The 21178-nt window shown below is 42.4% G+C and overlaps 19 non-coding genes across 19 annotated transcripts; 14 read left to right on the forward strand and 5 right to left on the reverse strand.

Moving 5' to 3' along the window:
* The first annotated feature begins 657 nt into the window (after window positions 1-657).
* On the forward strand, window positions 658-729 carry trnag-ucc. The gene has a single exon. It is a non-coding gene; the product is annotated as a tRNA-Gly (tRNA).
* Window positions 730-1982: 1253 nt separating this feature from the next.
* On the forward strand, window positions 1983-2054 carry trnag-ucc. Its single transcript has one exon. It is a non-coding gene; the product is annotated as a tRNA-Gly (tRNA).
* Window positions 2055-3307: 1253 nt separating this feature from the next.
* On the forward strand, window positions 3308-3379 carry trnag-ucc. Its single transcript has one exon. It is a non-coding gene; the product is annotated as a tRNA-Gly (tRNA).
* Window positions 3380-4632: 1253 nt separating this feature from the next.
* Window positions 4633-4704, forward strand: trnag-ucc. Its single transcript has one exon. It is a non-coding gene; the product is annotated as a tRNA-Gly (tRNA).
* Window positions 4705-5957: 1253 nt separating this feature from the next.
* On the forward strand, window positions 5958-6029 carry trnag-ucc. Its single transcript has one exon. It is a non-coding gene; the product is annotated as a tRNA-Gly (tRNA).
* Window positions 6030-7633: 1604 nt separating this feature from the next.
* trnag-ucc lies at window positions 7634-7705 on the forward strand. The gene has a single exon. It is a non-coding gene; the product is annotated as a tRNA-Gly (tRNA).
* Window positions 7706-11702: 3997 nt separating this feature from the next.
* On the forward strand, window positions 11703-11774 carry trnag-ucc. Its single transcript has one exon. It is a non-coding gene; the product is annotated as a tRNA-Gly (tRNA).
* Window positions 11775-12061: 287 nt separating this feature from the next.
* On the reverse strand, window positions 12062-12133 carry trnap-agg. Its single transcript has one exon. It is a non-coding gene; the product is annotated as a tRNA-Pro (tRNA).
* A 978-nt stretch (window positions 12134-13111) lies between these two features.
* trnag-ucc lies at window positions 13112-13183 on the forward strand. The gene has a single exon. It is a non-coding gene; the product is annotated as a tRNA-Gly (tRNA).
* Window positions 13184-13470: 287 nt separating this feature from the next.
* trnap-agg lies at window positions 13471-13542 on the reverse strand. The gene has a single exon. It is a non-coding gene; the product is annotated as a tRNA-Pro (tRNA).
* A 978-nt stretch (window positions 13543-14520) lies between these two features.
* Window positions 14521-14592, forward strand: trnag-ucc. Its single transcript has one exon. It is a non-coding gene; the product is annotated as a tRNA-Gly (tRNA).
* Window positions 14593-15845: 1253 nt separating this feature from the next.
* Window positions 15846-15917, forward strand: trnag-ucc. The gene has a single exon. It is a non-coding gene; the product is annotated as a tRNA-Gly (tRNA).
* Window positions 15918-17170: 1253 nt separating this feature from the next.
* On the forward strand, window positions 17171-17242 carry trnag-ucc. Its single transcript has one exon. It is a non-coding gene; the product is annotated as a tRNA-Gly (tRNA).
* Window positions 17243-17529: 287 nt separating this feature from the next.
* On the reverse strand, window positions 17530-17601 carry trnap-agg. Its single transcript has one exon. It is a non-coding gene; the product is annotated as a tRNA-Pro (tRNA).
* A 978-nt stretch (window positions 17602-18579) lies between these two features.
* On the forward strand, window positions 18580-18651 carry trnag-ucc. Its single transcript has one exon. It is a non-coding gene; the product is annotated as a tRNA-Gly (tRNA).
* A 287-nt stretch (window positions 18652-18938) lies between these two features.
* trnap-agg lies at window positions 18939-19010 on the reverse strand. The gene has a single exon. It is a non-coding gene; the product is annotated as a tRNA-Pro (tRNA).
* Window positions 19011-19225: 215 nt separating this feature from the next.
* trnag-ucc lies at window positions 19226-19297 on the forward strand. The gene has a single exon. It is a non-coding gene; the product is annotated as a tRNA-Gly (tRNA).
* Window positions 19298-19584: 287 nt separating this feature from the next.
* trnap-agg lies at window positions 19585-19656 on the reverse strand. The gene has a single exon. It is a non-coding gene; the product is annotated as a tRNA-Pro (tRNA).
* Window positions 19657-20634: 978 nt separating this feature from the next.
* trnag-ucc lies at window positions 20635-20706 on the forward strand. Its single transcript has one exon. It is a non-coding gene; the product is annotated as a tRNA-Gly (tRNA).
* The last annotated feature ends 472 nt before the right edge of the window (window positions 20707-21178 follow it).

Raw genomic sequence — 21178 nt, forward strand, 5'->3', positions numbered from 1 at the left:
TTATTTTGAGTCAAATGACGCAAAGGTACGTGAATCAAAGTCAATTAATGTTGAAAATACCCATTCAAATAGATCCGTTTTCAACTAGAGAGATTAAGACTCGGCGTATCCGTCTCAATCCTCCACAACTGCTTATGTTACCCCTCCATATCTGCAGTGAAAGATGGTGGACCTAGATCGGTTTTTGTCAAACCATGAGACAATACCTATAATCGGTCTTCTCACAAAAACATCTCTAGCTTCCGAACCGTTTGACCTACAAATTCGTATGACCACTCTGGAAAGGGGAGACCCTCACGAACACGGTGGTATTCTCAATTTTTCTCTACATCCCCCACAAGTGTCAGGAGACTCGTCTGAAGTCACAACCGTCTATGTGCCAAGTTCTGTTTGTAGAATCCAAAATCTTGGGCTACAAACTAATGTGACCCCACTTGTCGCAATGTTCTCCGTTTTGCCCTACGTTCCCAACAAGTGTCACGGGACTAATCTGAAGGTAACCTGTAGTGATTAAAATGCTAGATTTTTTAACCAGGGACCTCTCGCAACCTAAGCCATAATCATACACCTAAACCGTGAAAGTGAATTATCACTTTCCACCAAAATGACGTTGAAATTATGAGTCGATGTCTCAATGTTGCTACTGAGCAGCACATAGCATTGGTGGTATAGTGGTGAGCATAGCTGCCTTCCAAGCAGTTGACCCGGGTTCGATTCCCGGCCAATGCAGAGCCTGAGGAATTCATTTGTTTTAGGGGCTGGATGTCATTTCAAGTGTATTACATTTGAATCATTATCGTTGTACTTGGAAGTCAGAATTGCTCCTACATTCTGCAGGTTATCTAAAATAATAAATGTTGTGCGACGTTGAACCAACAAGTGTATATCAAAATAGATTTGCAGTCCCATCGCCAAAACCATTCAGCCACCTTGTCCTGCGCCCAAGAGGTGATAATCGGCGTTCCGACCAGTAGCCCAAGATCTGTATGTCTGAGATTGCTCAAGGATCTGCAAAAGGGCTCATCCGGGATTTGAACACGGGACCTCTCGCACCCTAAGCGAGAATCATACCCCTAGACCAACGAGCCTTATGCCAAAAGTTATTTTTTTGCTTTCTGCAGCAATGACAGTGAAGATATCGATTGACGTGTTCAAATCTTCAAATCTTCTGTAGTTCATCTGCTGTGTCTTTCACATTCTGTCTTCTTCAGTCGCGACAGCATAATGATGACGAGTTTTTACAAATTAATAAAGTGCAAAATGAGATCAATTCATTTTTTAAAGAGCAAATGAAAAAATAAGACTTCCAAAAGAATGGAACTCATTTATTTTGAGTCAAATGACGCAAAGGTACGTGAATCAAAGTCAATTAATGTTGAAAATACCCATTCAAATAGATCCGTTTTCAACTAGAGAGATTAAGACTCGGCGTATCCGTCTCAATCCTCCACAACTGCTTATGTTACCCCTCCATATCTGCAGTGAAAGATGGTGGACCTAGATCGGTTTTTGTCAAACCATGAGACAATACCTATAATCGGTCTTCTCACAAAAACATCTCTAGCTTCCGAACCGTTTGACCTACAAATTCGTATGACCACTCTGGAAAGGGGAGACCCTCACGAACACGGTGGTATTCTCAATTTTTCTCTACATCCCCCACAAGTGTCAGGAGACTCGTCTGAAGTCACAACCGTCTATGTGCCAAGTTCTGTTTGTAGAATCCAAAATCTTGGGCTACAAACTAATGTGACCCCACTTGTCGCAATGTTCTCCGTTTTGCCCTACGTTCCCAACAAGTGTCACGGGACTAATCTGAAGGTAACCTGTAGTGATTAAAATGCTAGATTTTTTAACCAGGGACCTCTCGCAACCTAAGCCATAATCATACACCTAAACCGTGAAAGTGAATTATCACTTTCCACCAAAATGACGTTGAAATTATGAGTCGATGTCTCAATGTTGCTACTGCGCAGCACATAGCATTGGTGGTATAGTGGTGAGCATAGCTGCCTTCCAAGCAGTTGACCTGGGTTCGATTCCCGGCCAATGCAGAGCCTGAGGAATTCATTTGTTTTAGGGGCTGGATGTCATTTCAAGTGTATTACATTTGAATCATTATCGTTGTACTTGGAAGTCAGAATTGCTCCTACATTCTGCAGGTTATCTAAAATAATAAATGTTGTGCGACGTTGAACCAACAAGTGTATATCAAAATAGATTTGCAGTCCCATCGCCAAAACCATTCAGCCACCTTGTCCTGCGCCCAAGAGGTGATAATCGGCGTTCCGACCAGTAGCCCAAGATCTGTATGTCTGAGATTGCTCAAGGATCTGCAAAAGGGCTCATCCGGGATTTGAACACGGGACCTCTCGCACCCTAAGCGAGAATCATACCCCTAGACCAACGAGCCTTATGCCAAAAGTTATTTTTTTGCTTTCTGCAGCAATGACAGTGAAGATATCGATTGACGTGTTCAAATCTTCAAATCTTCTGTAGTTCATCTGCTGTGTCTTTCACATTCTGTCTTCTTCAGTCGCGACAGCATAATGATGACGAGTTTTTACAAATTAATAAAGTGCAAAATGAGATCAATTCATTTTTTAAAGAGCAAATGAAAAAATAAGACTTCCAAAAGAATGGAACTCATTTATTTTGAGTCAAATGACGCAAAGGTACGTGAATCAAAGTCAATTAATGTTGAAAATACCCATTCAAATAGATCCGTTTTCAACTAGAGAGATTAAGACTCGGCGTATCCGTCTCAATCCTCCACAACTGCTTATGTTACCCCTCCATATCTGCAGTGAAAGATGGTGGACCTAGATCGGTTTTTGTCAAACCATGAGACAATACCTATAATCGGTCTTCTCACAAAAACATCTCTAGCTTCCGAACCGTTTGACCTACAAATTCGTATGACCACTCTGGAAAGGGGAGACCCTCACGAACACGGTGGTATTCTCAATTTTTCTCTACATCCCCCACAAGTGTCAGGAGACTCGTCTGAAGTCACAACCGTCTATGTGCCAAGTTCTGTTTGTAGAATCCAAAATCTTGGGCTACAAACTAATGTGACCCCACTTGTCGCAATGTTCTCCGTTTTGCCCTACGTTCCCAACAAGTGTCACGGGACTAATCTGAAGGTAACCTGTAGTGATTAAAATGCTAGATTTTTTAACCAGGGACCTCTCGCAACCTAAGCCATAATCATACACCTAAACCGTGAAAGTGAATTATCACTTTCCACCAAAATGACGTTGAAATTATGAGTCGATGTCTCAATGTTGCTACTGAGCAGCACATAGCATTGGTGGTATAGTGGTGAGCATAGCTGCCTTCCAAGCAGTTGACCCGGGTTCGATTCCCGGCCAATGCAGAGCCTGAGGAATTCATTTGTTTTAGGGGCTGGATGTCATTTCAAGTGTATTACATTTGAATCATTATCGTTGTACTTGGAAGTCAGAATTGCTCCTACATTCTGCAGGTTATCTAAAATAATAAATGTTGTGCGACGATGAACCAACAAGTGTATATCAAAATAGATTTGCAGTCCCATCGCCAAAACCATTCAGCCACCTTGTCCTGCGCCCAAGAGGTGATAATCGGCGTTCCGACCAGTAGCCCAAGATCTGTATGTCTGAGATTGCTCAAGGATCTGCAAAAGGGCTCATCCGGGATTTGAACACGGGACCTCTCGCACCCTAAGCGAGAATCATACCCCTAGACCAACGAGCCTTATGCCAAAAGTTATTTTTTTGCTTTCTGCAGCAATGACAGTGAAGATATCGATTGACGTGTTCAAATCTTCAAATCTTCTGTAGTTCATCTGCTGTGTCTTTCACATTCTGTCTTCTTCAGTCGCGACAGCATAATGATGACGAGTTTTTACAAATTAATAAAGTGCAAAATGAGATCAATTCATTTTTTAAAGAGCAAATGAAAAAATAAGACTTCCAAAAGAATGGAACTCATTTATTTTGAGTCAAGTGACGCAAAGGTACGTGAATCAAAGTCAATTAATGTTGAAAATACCCATTCAAATAGATCCGTTTTCAACTAGAGAGATTAAGACTCGGCGTATCCGTCTCAATCCTCCACAACTGCTTATGTTACCCCTCCATATCTGCAGTGAAAGATGGTGGACCTAGATCGGTTTTTGTCAAACCATGAGACAATACCTATAATCGGTCTTCTCACAAAAACATCTCTAGCTTCCGAACCGTTTGACCTACAAATTCGTATGACCACTCTGGAAAGGGGAGACCCTCACGAACACGGTGGTATTCTCAATTTTTCTCTACATCCCCCACAAGTGTCAGGAGACTCGTCTGAAGTCACAACCGTCTATGTGCCAAGTTCTGTTTGTAGAATCCAAAATCTTGGGCTACAAACTAATGTGACCCCACTTGTCGCAATGTTCTCCGTTTTGCCCTACGTTCCCAACAAGTGTCACGGGACTAATCTGAAGGTAACCTGTAGTGATTAAAATGCTAGATTTTTTAACCAGGGACCTCTCGCAACCTAAGCCATAATCATACACCTAAACCGTGAAAGTGAATTATCACTTTCCACCAAAATGACGTTGAAATTATGAGTCGATGTCTCAATGTTGCTACTGAGCAGCACATAGCATTGGTGGTATAGTGGTGAGCATAGCTGCCTTCCAAGCAGTTGACCTGGGTTCGATTCCCGGCCAATGCAGAGCCTGAGGAATTCATTTGTTTTAGGGGCTGGATGTCATTTCAAGTGTATTACATTTGAATCATTATCGTTGTACTTGGAAGTCAGAATTGCTCCTACATTCTGCAGGTTATCTAAAATAATAAATGTTGTGCGACGTTGAACCAACAAGTGTATATCAAAATAGATTTGCAGTCCCATCGCCAAAACCATTCAGCCACCTTGTCCTGCGCCCAAGAGGTGATAATCGGCGTTCCGACCAGTAGCCCAAGATCTGTATGTCTGAGATTGCTCAAGGATCTGCAAAAGGGCTCATCCGGGATTTGAACACGGGACCTCTCGCACCCTAAGCGAGAATCATACCCCTAGACCAACGAGCCTTATGCCAAAAGTTATTTTTTTGCTTTCTGCAGCAATGACAGTGAAGATATCGATTGACGTGTTCAAATCTTCAAATCTTCTGTAGTTCATCTGCTGTGTCTTTCACATTCTGTCTTCTTCAGTCGCGACAGCATAATGATGACGAGTTTTTACAAATTAATAAAGTGCAAAATGAGATCAATTCATTTTTTAAAGAGCAAATGAAAAAATAAGACTTCCAAAAGAATGGAACTCATTTATTTTGAGTCAAATGACGCAAAGGTACGTGAATCAAAGTCAATTAATGTTGAAAATACCCATTCAAATAGATCCGTTTTCAACTAGAGAGATTAAGACTCGGCGTATCCGTCTCAATCCTCCACAACTGCTTATGTTACCCCTCCATATCTGCAGTGAAAGATGGTGGACCTAGATCGGTTTTTGTCAAACCATGAGACAATACCTATAATCGGTCTTCTCACAAAAACATCTCTAGCTTCCGAACCGTTTGACCTACAAATTCGTATGACCACTCTGGAAAGGGGAGACCCTCACGAACACGGTGGTATTCTCAATTTTTCTCTACATCCCCCACAAGTGTCAGGAGACTCGTCTGAAGTCACAACCGTCTATGTGCCAAGTTCTGTTTGTAGAATCCAAAATCTTGGGCTACAAACTAATGTGACCCCACTTGTCGCAATGTTCTCCGTTTTGCCCTACGTTCCCAACAAGTGTCACGGGACTAATCTGAAGGTAACCTGTAGTGATTAAAATGCTAGATTTTTTAACCAGGGACCTCTCGCAACCTAAGCCATAATCATACACCTAAACCGTGAAAGTGAATTATCACTTTCCACCAAAATGACGTTGAAATTATGAGTCGATGTCTCAATGTTGCTACTGAGCAGCACATAGCATTGGTGGTATAGTGGTGAGCATAGCTGCCTTCCAAGCAGTTGACCCGGGTTCGATTCCCGGCCAATGCAGAGCCTGAGGAATTCATTTGTTTTAGGGGCTGGATGTCATTTCAAGTGTATTACATTTGAATCATTATCGTTGTACTTGGAAGTCAGAATTGCTCCTACATTCTGCAGGTTATCTAAAATAATAAATGTTGTGCGACGATGAACCAACAAGTGTATATCAAAATAGATTTGCAGTCCCATCGCCAAAACCATTCAGCCACCTTGTCCTGCGCCCAAGAGGTGATAATCGGCGTTCCGACCAGTAGCCCAAGATCTGTATGTCTGAGATTGCTCAAGGATCTGCAAAAGGGCTCATCCGGGATTTGAACACGGGACCTCTCGCACCCTAAGCTAGACCAACGAGCCTTATTCTCTGTTATGCCCTACGTTCCCAACAAGTGTCACGGGACTAATCTGAAGGTAACCTGTAGTGATTAAAATGCTAGATTTTTTAACCAGGGACCTCTCGCAACCTAAGCCATAATCATACACCTAAACCGTGAAAGTGAATTATCACTTTCCACCAAAATGTGGAGAGCATAGCTGCCTTCCAAGCAGTTGACCCGGGTTCGATTCCCGGCCAATGCAGAGCCTGAGGAATTCATTTTTTTTAGGGGCTGGATGTCATTTCAAGTGTATTACATTTGAATCATTATCGTTGTACTTGGAAGTCAGAATTGCTCCGACAGTGAAGATATCGATTGACGTGTCCATGGTGCTTGGAACGATTGAACATCATGTGAGTGTTTTGTGCTTTACTTGTGAGCATAACAGTCTTCCAAAATCTTGACCATGATTCAGTTCAAATCTTCTGTAGTTCATCTGCTGTGTCTTTCACATTCTGTCTTCTTCAGTCGGCACAGCATAATGATGACGAGTTTTTACAAATTAATAAAGTGCAAAATGAGATCAATTCATTTTTTAAAGAGCAAATGAAAAAATAAGACTTCCAAAAGAATGGAACTCATTTATTTTGAGTCAAATGACGCAAAGGTACGTGAATCAAAGTCAATTAATGTTGAAAATACCCATTCAAATAGATCCGTTTTCAACTAGAGAGATTAAGACTCGGCGTATCCGTCTCAATCCTCCACAACTGCTTATGTTACCCCTCCATATCTGCAGTGAAAGATGGTGGACCTAGATCGGTTTTTGTCAAACCATGAGACAATACCTATAATCGGTCTTCTCACAAAAACATCTCTAGCTTCCGAACCGTTTGACCTACAAATTCGTATGACCACTCTGGAAAGGGGAGACCCTCACGAACACGGTGGTATTCTCAATTTTTCTCTACATCCCCCACAAGTGTCAGGAGACTCGTCTGAAGTCACAACCGTCTATGTGCCAAGTTCTGTTTGTAGAATCCAAAATCTTGGGCTACAAACTAATGTGACCCCACTTGTCGCAATGTTCTCCGTTTTGCCCTACGTTCCCAACAAGTGTCACGGGACTAATCTGAAGGTAACCTGTAGTGATTAAAATGCTAGATTTTTTAACCAGGGACCTCTCGCAACCTAAGCCATAATCATACACCTAAACCGTGAAAGTGAATTATCACTTTCCACCAAAATGACGTTGAAATTATGAGTCGATGTCTCAATGTTGCTACTGAGCAGCACATAGCATTGGTGGTATAGTGGTGAGCATAGCTGCCTTCCAAGCAGTTGACCCGGGTTCGATTCCCGGCCAATGCAGAGCCTGAGGAATTCATTTGTTTTAGGGGCTGGATGTCATTTCAAGTGTATTACATTTGAATCATTATCGTTGTACTTGGAAGTCAGAATTGCTCCTACATTCTGCAGGTTATCTAAAATAATAAATGTTGTGCGACGTTGAACCAACAAGTGTATATCAAAATAGATTTGCAGTCCCATCGCCAAAACCATTCAGCCACCTTGTCCTGCGCCCAAGACGTGATAATCGGCGTTCCGACCAGTAGCCCAAGATCTGCCTGTCTGAGATTGCTCAAGGATCTGCAAAAGGGCTCATCCGGGATTTGAACCCGGGACCTCTCGCACCCTAAGCGAGAATCATACCCCTAGACCAGGGGTGTCAAAGTCAAATGGACGGAGGGCCAAATAAAAAAATCAGCTACAAGACGAGGGCCGGACTGTTCGAATGTTCATTGAAAAATTTTTAAATGACGCATATAGTCTAGTGAACCTAATTGAACCTACTGAAAACCTAACAAATATATTACAATATGATCAGATAAATAAAGCAATATTTTCTTATGGCTCTGTCAGTAATCTTTAATTTTCAACAGACACAAAAGACAAATTTCCTTTATATAAATATCCCCATAACATGAACATTAAATGAAAGAAACCGGTATTCAAGGCACCATCAGTAGACTATATTTTCTATTTTAGCAAAAGTGGGCTAAATTTACTTCAAAGAAAAAACAATAATAGCAATTTTCTATCATCCACTCAACTGAAATATTTTTAAAATATAATTGGATTGAAATACAAAAAAATAAAGTGCAAAAATCTATTAATCAAAAACAACACTTTGTTTAAGGAGAAGTAACATGCAGTGAAAACAAATATTAAATTTTAACTTTTAAACTTGAACTGAGTAAAAACTCTAAATATGTGATTGCACAGTAATGTTCACTTGTTTGAGGTTGAGGGTGATACTTGGTGGTGTCCCATCTTTTCCACAAGTTCATCAATGTTCGGGGTAAGGCTCTGAGCTGAAGAAATCCTCAGAATTGAGTGGAGGTGTTCAGCAGTAAGTCGACTTCTGTGTGATGTTTTGTTCAGGTTCATCAAAGAAAACAGTTGTTCACACAGGTATGTGCTGCCAAACATAGACAACGTTTGAGCAGCCTGGATGCGCAGCTGGGGCATTGTGCCGGGGAGGAAACGGGCGAACTCCGCAGCACCCACTGCCGCATATTTTGCCCTCAGTGCATCATTGCATTGGAGGTCAATCAACTCCATTTGGAGGTTTGGTGGTGAGCTTTCCACGTCAACAGCAAATGGGTTACCGAGCAGTTCCAACCTGCTTTTTTGTGCTTCAAAGTCAGCAAATCGGCGTCGAAAGTCAGCGGCAAGCATACCTATTTTATCAGCCAACTGTGTGCTCGGGAACGCACTGGTAGAGAGCTTCTCTTTCATGGTCTGGCAGCTGGGAAAGTGGCTCAAATTTTCTTTCCGCATCTGCGTCTCCCACAGAGTCAGTTTGGTTTTAAATGCCTTCACTGTACTGTACATATCAGAGATGACACGATCCCGACCCTGCAGCTGCAAGTTTATTGCATTCAGATGACTCGTAATGTCACACAGAAAAGCCATTTCACACAGAAACATTTCGTCTCGGAGTTGTGTTGTGTCTTTCCCTTTGCTGTCCAAGAACAGACAAATCTCCTCACGAAGCTCGAAACATCTTTGAAGCACCTTTCCCTGGCTTAGCCATCGCACCTCTGTGTGATAAGGCAAATCACCATGCTCCGTTTCTAACTCCGTCAGAAATGCCTTGAACTGGCGGTGATTCAAACCTTTGGCTCTGATAAAGTTAACTGTGCGCGTGATGATGCTCATTACATGCTCCATTTTCAAGGCTTTACCGCACAACGCTTCCTGGTGTTTGATACAATGATAAGCTGTCAGCTCACCTGTCGCGTTTTCCTCTTGCATCTTTTCCCGTATCTTCGCCACCAGTCCGCTCCTGTGTCCACACATCGCAGGTGCTCCGTCGGTTGTCAAACCCACGAGTTTTTCCCAAGGCAGCTCCATCTCATTTACACATCTTGACACCTCTTCATACAAATCATGCCCCGTAGTTGTGCCATGCATAGGACGTAAAGCCAAAAACTCCTCTGTCACGCTTAGGTTGGAGTCCACTCCGCGGATGAAAATTGACAACTGGGCAATGTCAGAAATGTCGGTGCTCTCATCCACAGCCAAGGAATATGCAATAAAATCTTTTCCCTTTTTCACAAGCTGCTCTTTTAGATTGATGGACAACTGGTCTACTCTCTCGGCAATGGTGTTTCTGCTCAGACTCACATTTAAAAAGAGTTGCCTTTTTTCTGGGCAAACTTCGTCACAAACTTTAATCATGCAGTTTTTGATGAAATCCCCCTCCGTAAATGGCCGGGCTGATTTAGCGATCTCTTCTGCCAAAATAAAACTGGCCTTGACAGCAGCCTGGCCTTGTGATTTGGCTTTTTTGAAAAGAGCCTGTCGAGATTTGAGGCCTCGTTTTAATTCCTCTGCCTTTTGTAGCCTTTGTTCCATGTCCATATTCTTGTTTTTGTCCGCGTGTTTCGTTTCATAATGTCGTCTCAGATTATACTCTTTCAGTACCGCCACACTTTCTCCACACAGAAGACACACAGGTTTTCCAGCTACCTTCGTGAACATATACTCCGACTCCCACCTTGTTTGAAACCCCCGGTTCTCAGTATCCACCTTCCGTTTTGCCATTTTTGATGGGTATCTGAAAGTTAATTTTACTGTGATGCTGACGACTGCTGTGCCAATAAATATTGAAATGAAGCAGCCTACTGCTCGGTGCGTCACCTTTGCATTGTGGGAAATGTAGTATTGGTGCGTGTAAAAGATCTGCGGGCTGCCGGCTTGCTGCGGGCCGGTTCTAATAATAAATCAAGATCATCCCAGGGGCCGTAAAAAACCTTCTTGCGGGCCGGATGTGGCCCGCGGGCCTTGACTCTGACATATGTGCCCTAGACCAACGAGCCTTATGCCAAAAGTTATTTTTTTGCTTTCTGCAGCAATGACAGTGAAGATATCGATTGACGTGTCCATGGTGCTTGGAACGATTGAACATCATGTGAGTGTTTTGTGCTTTACTTGTGAGCATAACAGTCTTCCAAAATCTTGACCATGATTCAGTTCAAATCTTCTGTAGTTCATCTGCTGTGTCTTTCACATTCTGTCTTCTTCAGTCGCGACAGCATAATGATGACGAGTTTTTACAAATTAATAAAGTGCAAAATGAGATCAATTCATTTTTTAAAGAGCAAATGAAAAAATAAGACTTCCAAAAGAATGGAACTCATTTATTTTGAGTCAAATGACGCAAAGGTACGTGAATCAAAGTCAATTAATGTTGAAAATACCCATTCAAATAGATCCGTTTTCAACTAGAGAGATTAAGACTCGGCGTATCCATCTCAATCCTCCACAACTGCTTATGTTACCCCTCCATATCTGCAGTGAAAGATGGTGGACCTAGATCGGTTTTTGTCAAACCATGAGACAATACCTATAATCGGTCTTCTCACAAAAACATCTCTAGCTTCCGAACCGTTTGACCTACAAATTCATATGACCACTCTCTGGAATGAGGAGACCCTCACGAACACGGTGGTATTCTCAATTTTTCTCTACATCCCCCACAAGTGTCAGGAGACTCGTCTGAAGTCACAACCGTCTATGTGCCAAGTTCTGTTTGTAGAATCCAAAATCTTGGGCTACAAACTAATGTGACCCCACTTGTCGCAATGTTCTCCGTTTTGCCCTACGTTCCCAACAAGTGTCACGGGACTAATCTGAAGGTAACCTGTAGTGATTAAAATGCTAGATTTTTTAACCAGGGACCTCTCGCAACCTAAGCCATAATCATACACCTAAACCGTGAAAGTGAATTATCACTTTCCACCAAAATGACGTTCAAATTATGAGTCGATGTCTCAATGTTGCTACTGAGCTGCACATAGCATTGGTGGTATAGTGGTGAGCATAGCTGCCTTCCAAGCAGTTGACCCGGGTTCGATTCCCGGCCAATGCAGAGCCAGAGGAATTCATTTGTTTTAGGGGCTGGATGTCATTTCAAGTGTATTACATTTGAATCATTATCGTTGTACTTGGAAGTCAGAATTGCTCCTACATTCTGCAGGTTATCTAAAATAATAAATGTTGTGCGACGTTGAACCAACAAGTGTATATCAAAATAGATTTGCAGTCCCATCGCCAAAACCATTCAGCCACCTTGTCCTGCGCCCAAGAGGTGATAATCGGCGTTCCGACCAGTAGCCCAAGATCTGCCTGTCTGAGATTGCTCAAGGATCTGCAAAAGGGCTCATCCGGGATTTGAACCCGGGCCCTCTCGCACCCTAAGCGAGAATCATACCCCTAGACCAACGAGCCTTATGCCAAAAGTTATTTTTTTGCTTTCTGCAGCAATGACAGTGAAGATATCGATTGACGTGTCCATGGTGCTTGGAACGATTGAACATCATGTGAGTGTTTTGTGCTTTACTTGTGAGCATAACAGTCTTCCAAAATCTTGACCATGATTCAGTTCAAATCTTCTGTAGTTCATCTACTGTGTCTTTCACATTCTGTCTTCTTCAGTCGCGACAGCATAATGATGACGAGTTTTTACAAATTAATAAAGTGCAAAATGAGATCAATTCATTTTTTAAAGAGCAAATGAAAAAATAAGACTTCCAAAAGAATGGAACTCATTTATTTTGAGTCAAATGACGCAAAGCTACGTGAATCAAAGTCAATTAATGTTGAAAATACCCATTCAAATAGATCCGTTTTCAACTAGAGAGATTAAGACTCGGCGTATCCGTCTCAATCCTCCACAACTGCTTATGTTACCCCTCCATATCTGCAGTGAAAGATGGTGGACCTAGATCGGTTTTTGTCAAACCATGAGACAATACCTATAATCGGTCTTCTCACAAAAACATCTCTAGCTTCCGAACCGTTTGACCTACAAATTCGTATGACCACTCTGGAAAGGGGAGACCCTCACGAACACGGTGGTATTCTCAATTTTTCTCTACATCCCCCACAAGTGTCAGGAGACTCGTCTGAAGTCACAACCGTCTATGTGCCAAGTTCTGTTTGTAGAATCCAAAATCTTGGGCTACAAACTAATGTGACCCCACTTGTCGCAATGTTCTCCGTTTTGCCCTACGTTCCCAACAAGTGTCACGGGACTAATCTGAAGGTAACCTGTAGTGATTAAAATGCTAGATTTTTTAACCAGGGACCTCTCGCAACCTAAGCCATAATCATACACCTAAACCGTGAAAGTGGATTATCACTTTCCACCAAAATGACGTTCAAATTATGAGTCGATGTCTCAATGTTGCTACTGAGCTGCACATGGCATTGGTGGTATAGTGGTGAGCATAGCTGCCTTCCAAGCAGTTGACCCGGGTTCGATTCCCGGCCAATGCAGAGCCAGAGGAATTCATTTGTTTTAGGGGCTGGATGTCATTTCAAGTGTATTACATTTGAATCATTATCGTTGTACTTGGAAGTCAGAATTGCTCCTACATTCTGCAGGTTATCTAAAATAATAAATGTTGTGCGACGTTGAACCAACAAGTGTATATCAAAATAGATTTGCAGTCCCATCGCCAAAACCATTCAGCCACCTTGTCCTGCGCCCAAGAGGTGATAATCGGCGTTCCGACCAGTGGCCCAAGATCTGCCTGTCTGAGATTGCTCAAGGATCTGCAAAAGGGCTCATCCGGGATTTGAACCCGGGCCCTCTCGCACCCTAAGCGAGAATCATACCCCTAGACCAACGAGCCTTATGCCAAAAGTTATTTTTTTGCTTTCTGCAGAAATGACAGTGAAGATATCGATTGACGTGTCCATGGTGCTTGGAACGATTGAACATCATGTGAGTGTTTTGTGCTTTACTTGTGAGCATAACAGTCTTCCAAAATCTTGACCATGATTCAGTTCAAATCTTCTGTAGTTCATCTACTGTGTCTTTCACATTCTGTCTTCTTCAGTCGCGACAGCATAATGATGACGAGTTTTTACAAATTAATAAAGTGCAAAATGAGATCAATTCATTTTTTAAAGAGCAAATGAAAAAATAAGACTTCCAAAAGAATGGAACTCATTTATTTTGAGTCAAATGACGCAAAGCTACGTGAATCAAAGTCAATTAATGTTGAAAATACCCATTCAAATAGATCCGTTTTCAACTAGAGAGATTAAGACTCGGCGTATCCGTCTCAATCCTCCACAACTGCTTATGTTACCCCTCCATATCTGCAGTGAAAGATGGTGGACCTAGATCGGTTTTTGTCAAACCATGAGACAATACCTATAATCGGTCTTCTCACAAAAACATCTCTAGCTTCCGAACCGTTTGACCTACAAATTCGTATGACCACTCTGGAAAGGGGAGACCCTCACGAACACGGTGGTATTCTCAATTTTTCTCTACATCCCCCACAAGTGTCAGGAGACTCGTCTGAAGTCACAACCGTCTATGTGCCAAGTTCTGTTTGTAGAATCCAAAATCTTGGGCTACAAACTAATGTGACCCCACTTGTCGCAATGTTCTCCGTTTTGCCCTACGTTCCCAACAAGTGTCACGGGACTAATCTGAAGGTAACCTGTAGTGATTAAAATGCTAGATTTTTTAACCAGGGACCTCTCGCAACCTAAGCCATAATCATACACCTAAACCGTGAAAGTGAATTATCACTTTCCACCAAAATGACGTTGAAATTATGAGTCGATGTCTCAATGTTGCTACTGAGCAGCACATAGCATTGGTGGTATAGTGGTGAGCATAGCTGCCTTCCAAGCAGTTGACCCGGGTTCGATTCCCGGCCAATGCAGAGCCTGAGGAATTCATTTGTTTTAGGGGCTGGATGTCATTTCAAGTGTATTACATTTGAATCATTATCGTTGTACTTGGAAGTCAGAATTGCTCCTACATTCTGCAGGTTATCTAAAATAATAAATGTTGTGCGACGTTGAACCAACAAGTGTATATCAAAATAGATTTGCAGTCCCATCGCCAAAACCATTCAGCCACCTTGTCCTGCGCCCAAGAGGTGATAATCGGCGTTCCGACCAGTAGCCCAAGATCTGTATGTCTGAGATTGCTCAAGGATCTGCAAAAGGGCTCATCCGGGATTTGAACACGGGACCTCTCGCACCCTAAGCGAGAATCATACCCCTAGACCAACGAGCCTTATGCCAAAAGTTATTTTTTTGCTTTCTGCAGCAATGACAGTGAAGATATCGATTGACGTGTTCAAATCTTCAAATCTTCTGTAGTTCATCTGCTGTGTCTTTCACATTCTGTCTTCTTCAGTCGCGACAGCATAATGATGACGAGTTTTTACAAATTAATAAAGTGCAAAATGAGATCAATTCATTTTTTAAAGAGCAAATGAAAAAATAAGACTTCCAAAAGAATGGAACTCATTTATTTTGAGTCAAATGACGCAAAGGTACGTGAATCAAAGTCAATTAATGTTGAAAATACCCATTCAAATAGATCCGTTTTCAACTAGAGAGATTAAGACTCGGCGTATCCGTCTCAATCCTCCACAACTGCTTATGTTACCCCTCCATATCTGCAGTGAAAGATGGTGGACCTAGATCGGTTTTTGTCAAACCATGAGACAATACCTATAATCGGTCTTCTCACAAAAACATCTCTAGCTTCCGAACCGTTTGACCTACAAATTCGTATGACCACTCTGGAAAGGGGAGACCCTCACGAACACGGTGGTATTCTCAATTTTTCTCTACATCCCCCACAAGTGTCAGGAGACTCGTCTGAAGTCACAACCGTCTATGTGCCAAGTTCTGTTTGTAGAATCCAAAATCTTGGGCTACAAACTAATGTGACCCCACTTGTCGCAATGTTCTCCGTTTTGCCCTACGTTCCCAACAAGTGTCACGGGACTAATCTGAAGGTAACCTGTAGTGATTAAAATGCTAGATTTTTTAACCAGGGACCTCTCGCAACCTAAGCCATAATCATACACCTAAACCGTGAAAGTGAATTATCACTTTCCACCAAAATGACGTTGAAATTATGAGTCGATGTCTCAATGTTGCTACTGAGCAGCACATAGCATTGGTGGTATAGTGGTGAGCATAGCTGCCTTCCAAGCAGTTGACCCGGGTTCGATTCCCGGCCAATGCAGAGCCTGAGGAATTCATTTGTTTTAGGGGCTGGATGTCATTTCAAGTGTATTACATTTGAATCATTATCGTTGTACTTGGAAGTCAGAATTGCTCCTACATTCTGCAGGTTATCTAAAATAATAAATGTTGTGCGACGTTGAACCAACAAGTGTATATCAAAATAGATTTGCAGTCCCATCGCCAAAACCATTCAGCCACCTTGTCCTGCGCCCAAGAGGTGATAATCGGCGTTCCGACCAGTAGCCCAAGATCTGTATGTCTGAGATTGCTCAAGGATCTGCAAAAGGGCTCATCCGGGATTTGAACACGGGACCTCTCGCACCCTAAGCGAGAATCATACCCCTAGACCAACGAGCCTTATGCCAAAAGTTATTTTTTTGCTTTCTGCAGCAATGACAGTGAAGATATCGATTGACGTGTTCAAATCTTCAAATCTTCTGTAGTTCATCTGCTGTGTCTTTCACATTCTGTCTTCTTCAGTCGCGACAGCATAATGATGACGAGTTTTTACAAATTAATAAAGTGCAAAATGAGATCAATTCATTTTTTAAAGAGCAAATGAAAAAATAAGACTTCCAAAAGAATGGAACTCATTTATTTTGAGTCAAATGACGCAAAGCTACGTGAATCAAAGTCAATTAATGTTGAAAATACCCATTCAAATAGATCCGTTTTCAACTAGAGAGATTAAGACTCGGCGTATCCGTCTCAATCCTCCACAACTGCTTATGTTACCCCTCCATATCTGCAGTGAAAGATGGTGGACCTAGATCGGTTTTTGTCAAACCATGAGACAATACCTATAATCGGTCTTCTCACAAAAACATCTCTAGCTTCCGAACCGTTTGACCTACAAATTCGTATGACCACTCTGGAAAGGGGAGACCCTCACGAACACGGTGGTATTCTCAATTTTTCTCTACATCCCCCACAAGTGTCAGGAGACTCGTCTGAAGTCACAACCGTCTATGTGCCAAGTTCTGTTTGTAGAATCCAAAATCTTGGGCTACAAACTAATGTGACCCCACTTGTCGCAATGTTCTCCGTTTTGCCCTACGTTCCCAACAAGTGTCACGGGACTAATCTGAAGGTAACCTGTAGTGATTAAAATGCTAGATTTTTTAACCAGGGACCTCTCGCAACCTAAGCCATAATCATACACCTAAACCGTGAAAGTGGATTATCACTTTCCACCAAAATGACGTTCAAATTATGAGTCGATGTCTCAATGTTGCTACTGAGCTGCACATGGCATTGGTGGTATAGTGGTGAGCATAGCTGCCTTCCAAGCTGTTGACCCGGGTTCGATTCCCGGCCAATGCAGAGCCAGAGGAATTCATTTGTTTTAGGGGCTGGATGTCATTTCAAGTGTATTACATTTGAATCATTATCGTTGTACTTGGAAGTCAGAATTGCTCCTACATTCTGCAGGTTATCTAAAATAATAAATGTTGTGCGACGTTGAACCAACAAGTGTATATCAAAATAGATTTGCAGTCCCATCGCCAAAACCATTCAGCCACCTTGTCCTGCGCCCAAGAGGTGATAATCGGCGTTCCGACCAGTGGCCCAAGATCTGCCTGTCTGAGATTGCTCAAGGATCTGCAAAAGGGCTCATCCGGGATTTGAACCCGGGCCCTCTCGCACCCTAAGCGAGAATCATACCCCTAGACCAACGAGCCTTATGCCAAAAGTTATTTTTTTGCTTTCTGCAGCAATGACAGTGAAGATATCGATTGACGTGTCCATGGTGCTTGGAACGATTGAACATCATGTGAGTGTTTTGTGCTTTACTTGTGAGCATAACAGTCTTCCAAAATCTTGACCATGATTCAGTTCAAATCTTCTGTAGTTCATCTGCTGTGTCTTTCACATTCTGTCTTCTTCAGTCGGCACAGCATAATGATGACGAGTTTTTACAAATTAATAAAGTGCAAAATGAGATCAATTCATTTTTTAAAGAGCAAATGAAAAAATAAGACTTCCAAAAGAATGGAACTCATTTATTTTGAGTCAAATGACGCAAAGGTACGTGAATCAAAGTCAATTAATGTTGAAAATACCCATTCAAATAGATCCGTTTTCAACTAGAGAGATTAAGACTCGGCGTATCCGTCTCAATCCTCCACAACTGCTTATGTTACCCCTCCATATCTGCAGTGAAAGATGGTGGACCTAGATCGGTTTTTGTCAAACCATGAGACAATACCTATAATCGGTCTTCTCACAAAAACATCTCTAGCTTCCGAACCGTTTGACCTACAAATTCGTATGACCACTCTGGAAAGGGGAGACCCTCACGAACACGGTGGTATTCTCAATTTTTCTCTACATCCCCCACAAGTGTCAGGAGACTCGTCTGAAGTCACAACCGTCTATGTGCCAAGTTCTGTTTGTAGAATCCAAAATCTTGGGCTACAAACTAATGTGACCCCACTTGTCGCAATGTTCTCCGTTTTGCCCTACGTTCCCAACAAGTGTCACGGGACTAATCTGAAGGTAACCTGTAGTGATTAAAATGCTAGATTTTTTAACCAGGGACCTCTCGCAACCTAAGCCATAATCATACACCTAAACCGTGAAAGTGAATTATCACTTTCCACCAAAATGACGTTCAAATTATGAGTCGATGTCTCAATGTTGCTACTGAGCAGCACATAGCATTGGTGGTATAGTGGTGAGCATAGCTGCCTTCCAAGCAGTTGACCCGGGTTCGATTCCCGGCCAATGCAGAGCCTGAGGAATTCATTTGTTTTAGGGGCTGGATGTCATTTCAAGTGTATTACATTTGAATCATTATCGTTGTACTTGGAAGTCAGAATTGCTCCTACATTCTGCAGGTTATCTAAAATAATAAATGTTGTGCGACGTTGAACCAACAAGTGTATATCAAAATAGATTTGCAGTCCCATCGCCAAAACCATTCAGCCACCTTGTCCTGCGCCCAAGAGGTGATAATCGGCGTTCCGACCAGTGGCCCAAGATCTGCCTGTCTGAGATTGCTCAAGGATCTGCAAAAGGGCTCATCCGGGATTTGAACCCGGGACCTCTCGCACCCTAAGCGAGAATCATACCCCTAGACCAACGAGCCTTATTCTCCGTTTTGCCCTACGTTCCCAACAAGTGTCACGGGACTAATCTGAAGGTAACCTGTAGTGATTAAAATGCTAGATTTTTTAACCAGGGACCTCTCGCAACCTAAGCCATAATCATACACCTAAACCGTGAAAGTGAATTATCACTTTCCACCAAAATGACGGTCAAATTATGAGTCGATGTCTCAATGTTGCTACTGCGCTGCACATAGCATTGGTGGTATAGTGGTGAGCATAGCTGCCTTCCAAGCAGTTGACCCGGGTTCGATTCCCGGCCAATGCAGAGCCTGAGGAATTCATTTGTTTTAGGGGCTGGATGTCATTTCAAGTGTATTACATTTGAATCATTATCGTTGTACTTGGAAGTCAGAATTGCTCCTACATTCTGCAGGTTATCTAAAATAATAAATGTTGTGCGACGTTGAACCAACAAGTGCATATCAAAATAGATTTGCAGTCCCATCGCCAAAACCATTCAGCCACCTTGTCCTGCGCCCAAGAGGTGATAATCGGCGTTCCGACCAGTGGCCCAAGATCTGCCTGTCTGAGATTGCTCAAGGATCTGCAAAAGGGCTCATCCGGGATTTGAACCCGGGCCCTCTCGCACCCTAAGCGAGAATCATACCCCTAGACCAACGAGCCTTATGCCAAAAGTTATTTTTTTGCTTTCTGCAGCAATGACAGTGAAGATATCGATTGACGTGTCCATGGTGCTTGGAACGATTGAACATCATGTGAGTGTTTTGTGCTTTACTTGTGAGCATAACAGTCTTCCAAAATCTTGACCATGATTCAGTTCAAATCTTCTGTAGTTCATCTACTGTGTCTTTCACATTCTGTCTTCTTCAGTCGCGACAGCATAATGATGACGAGTTTTTACAAATTAATAAAGTGCAAAATGAGATCAATTCATTTTTTAAAGAGCAAATGAAAAAATAAGACTTCCAAAAGAATGGAACTCATTTATTTTGAGTCAAATGACGCAAAGCTACGTGAATCAAAGTCAATTAATGTTGAAAATACCCATTCAAATAGATCCGTTTTCAACTAGAGAGATTAAGACTCGGCGTATCCGTCTCAATCCTCCACAACTGCTTATGTTACCCCTCCATATCTGCAGTGAAAGATGGTGGACCTAGATCGGTTTTTGTCAAACCATGAGACAATACCTATAATCGGTCTTCTCACAAAAACATCTCTAGCTTCCGAACCGTTTGACCTACAAATTCGTATGACCACTCTGGAAAGGGGAGACCCTCACGAACACGGTGGTATTCTCAATTTTTCTCTACATCCCCCACAAGTGTCAGGAGACTCGTCTGAAGTCACAACCGTCTATGTGCCAAGTTCTGTTTGTAGAATCCAAAATCTTGGGCTACAAACTAATGTGACCCCACTTGTCGCAATGTTCTCCGTTTTGCCCTACGTTCCCAACAAGTGTCACGGGACTAATCTGAAGGTAACCTGTAGTGATTAAAATGATACATTTTTTAACCAGGGACCTCTCGCAACCTAAGCCATAATCATACACCTAAACCGTGAAAGTGAATTATCACTTTCCACCAAAATGACGGTCAAATTATGAGTCGATGTCTCAATGTTGCTACTGAGCTGCACATAGCATTGGTGGTATAGTGGTGAGCATTGCTGCCTTCCAAGCAGTTGACCCGGGTTCGATTCCCAGCCAATGCAGAGCTTGAGGAATTCATTTGTTTTAGGGGCTGGATGTCATTTCAAGTGTATTACATTTGAATCATTATCGTTGTACTTGGAAGTCAGAATTGCTCCTACATTCTGCAGGTTATCTAAAATAATAAATGTTGTGCGACGTTGAACCAACAAGTGCATATCAAAATAGATTTGCAGTCCCATCGCCAAAACCATTCAGCCACCTTGTCCTGCGCCCAAGAGGTGATAGTCGGCGTTCCGACCAGTGGCCCAAGATCTGCCTGTCTGAGATTGTTCAAGGATCTGCAAAAGGGATCATCCAGGATTTGAACCCGGGACCTCTCGCACCCTAAGCGAGAATCATACCCCTAGACCAACGAGCCTTATGCCAAAAGTTATTTTTTTGCTTTCTGCAGCAATGACAGTGAAGATATCGATTGACGTGTCCATGGTGCTTGGAACGATTGAACATCATGTGAGTGTTTTGTGCTTTACT

This window comes from Oncorhynchus mykiss, chromosome 9 (assembly GCF_013265735.2).
Source record: "Oncorhynchus mykiss isolate Arlee chromosome 9, USDA_OmykA_1.1, whole genome shotgun sequence".
Taxonomy (NCBI): domain Eukaryota; kingdom Metazoa; phylum Chordata; class Actinopteri; order Salmoniformes; family Salmonidae; genus Oncorhynchus; species Oncorhynchus mykiss.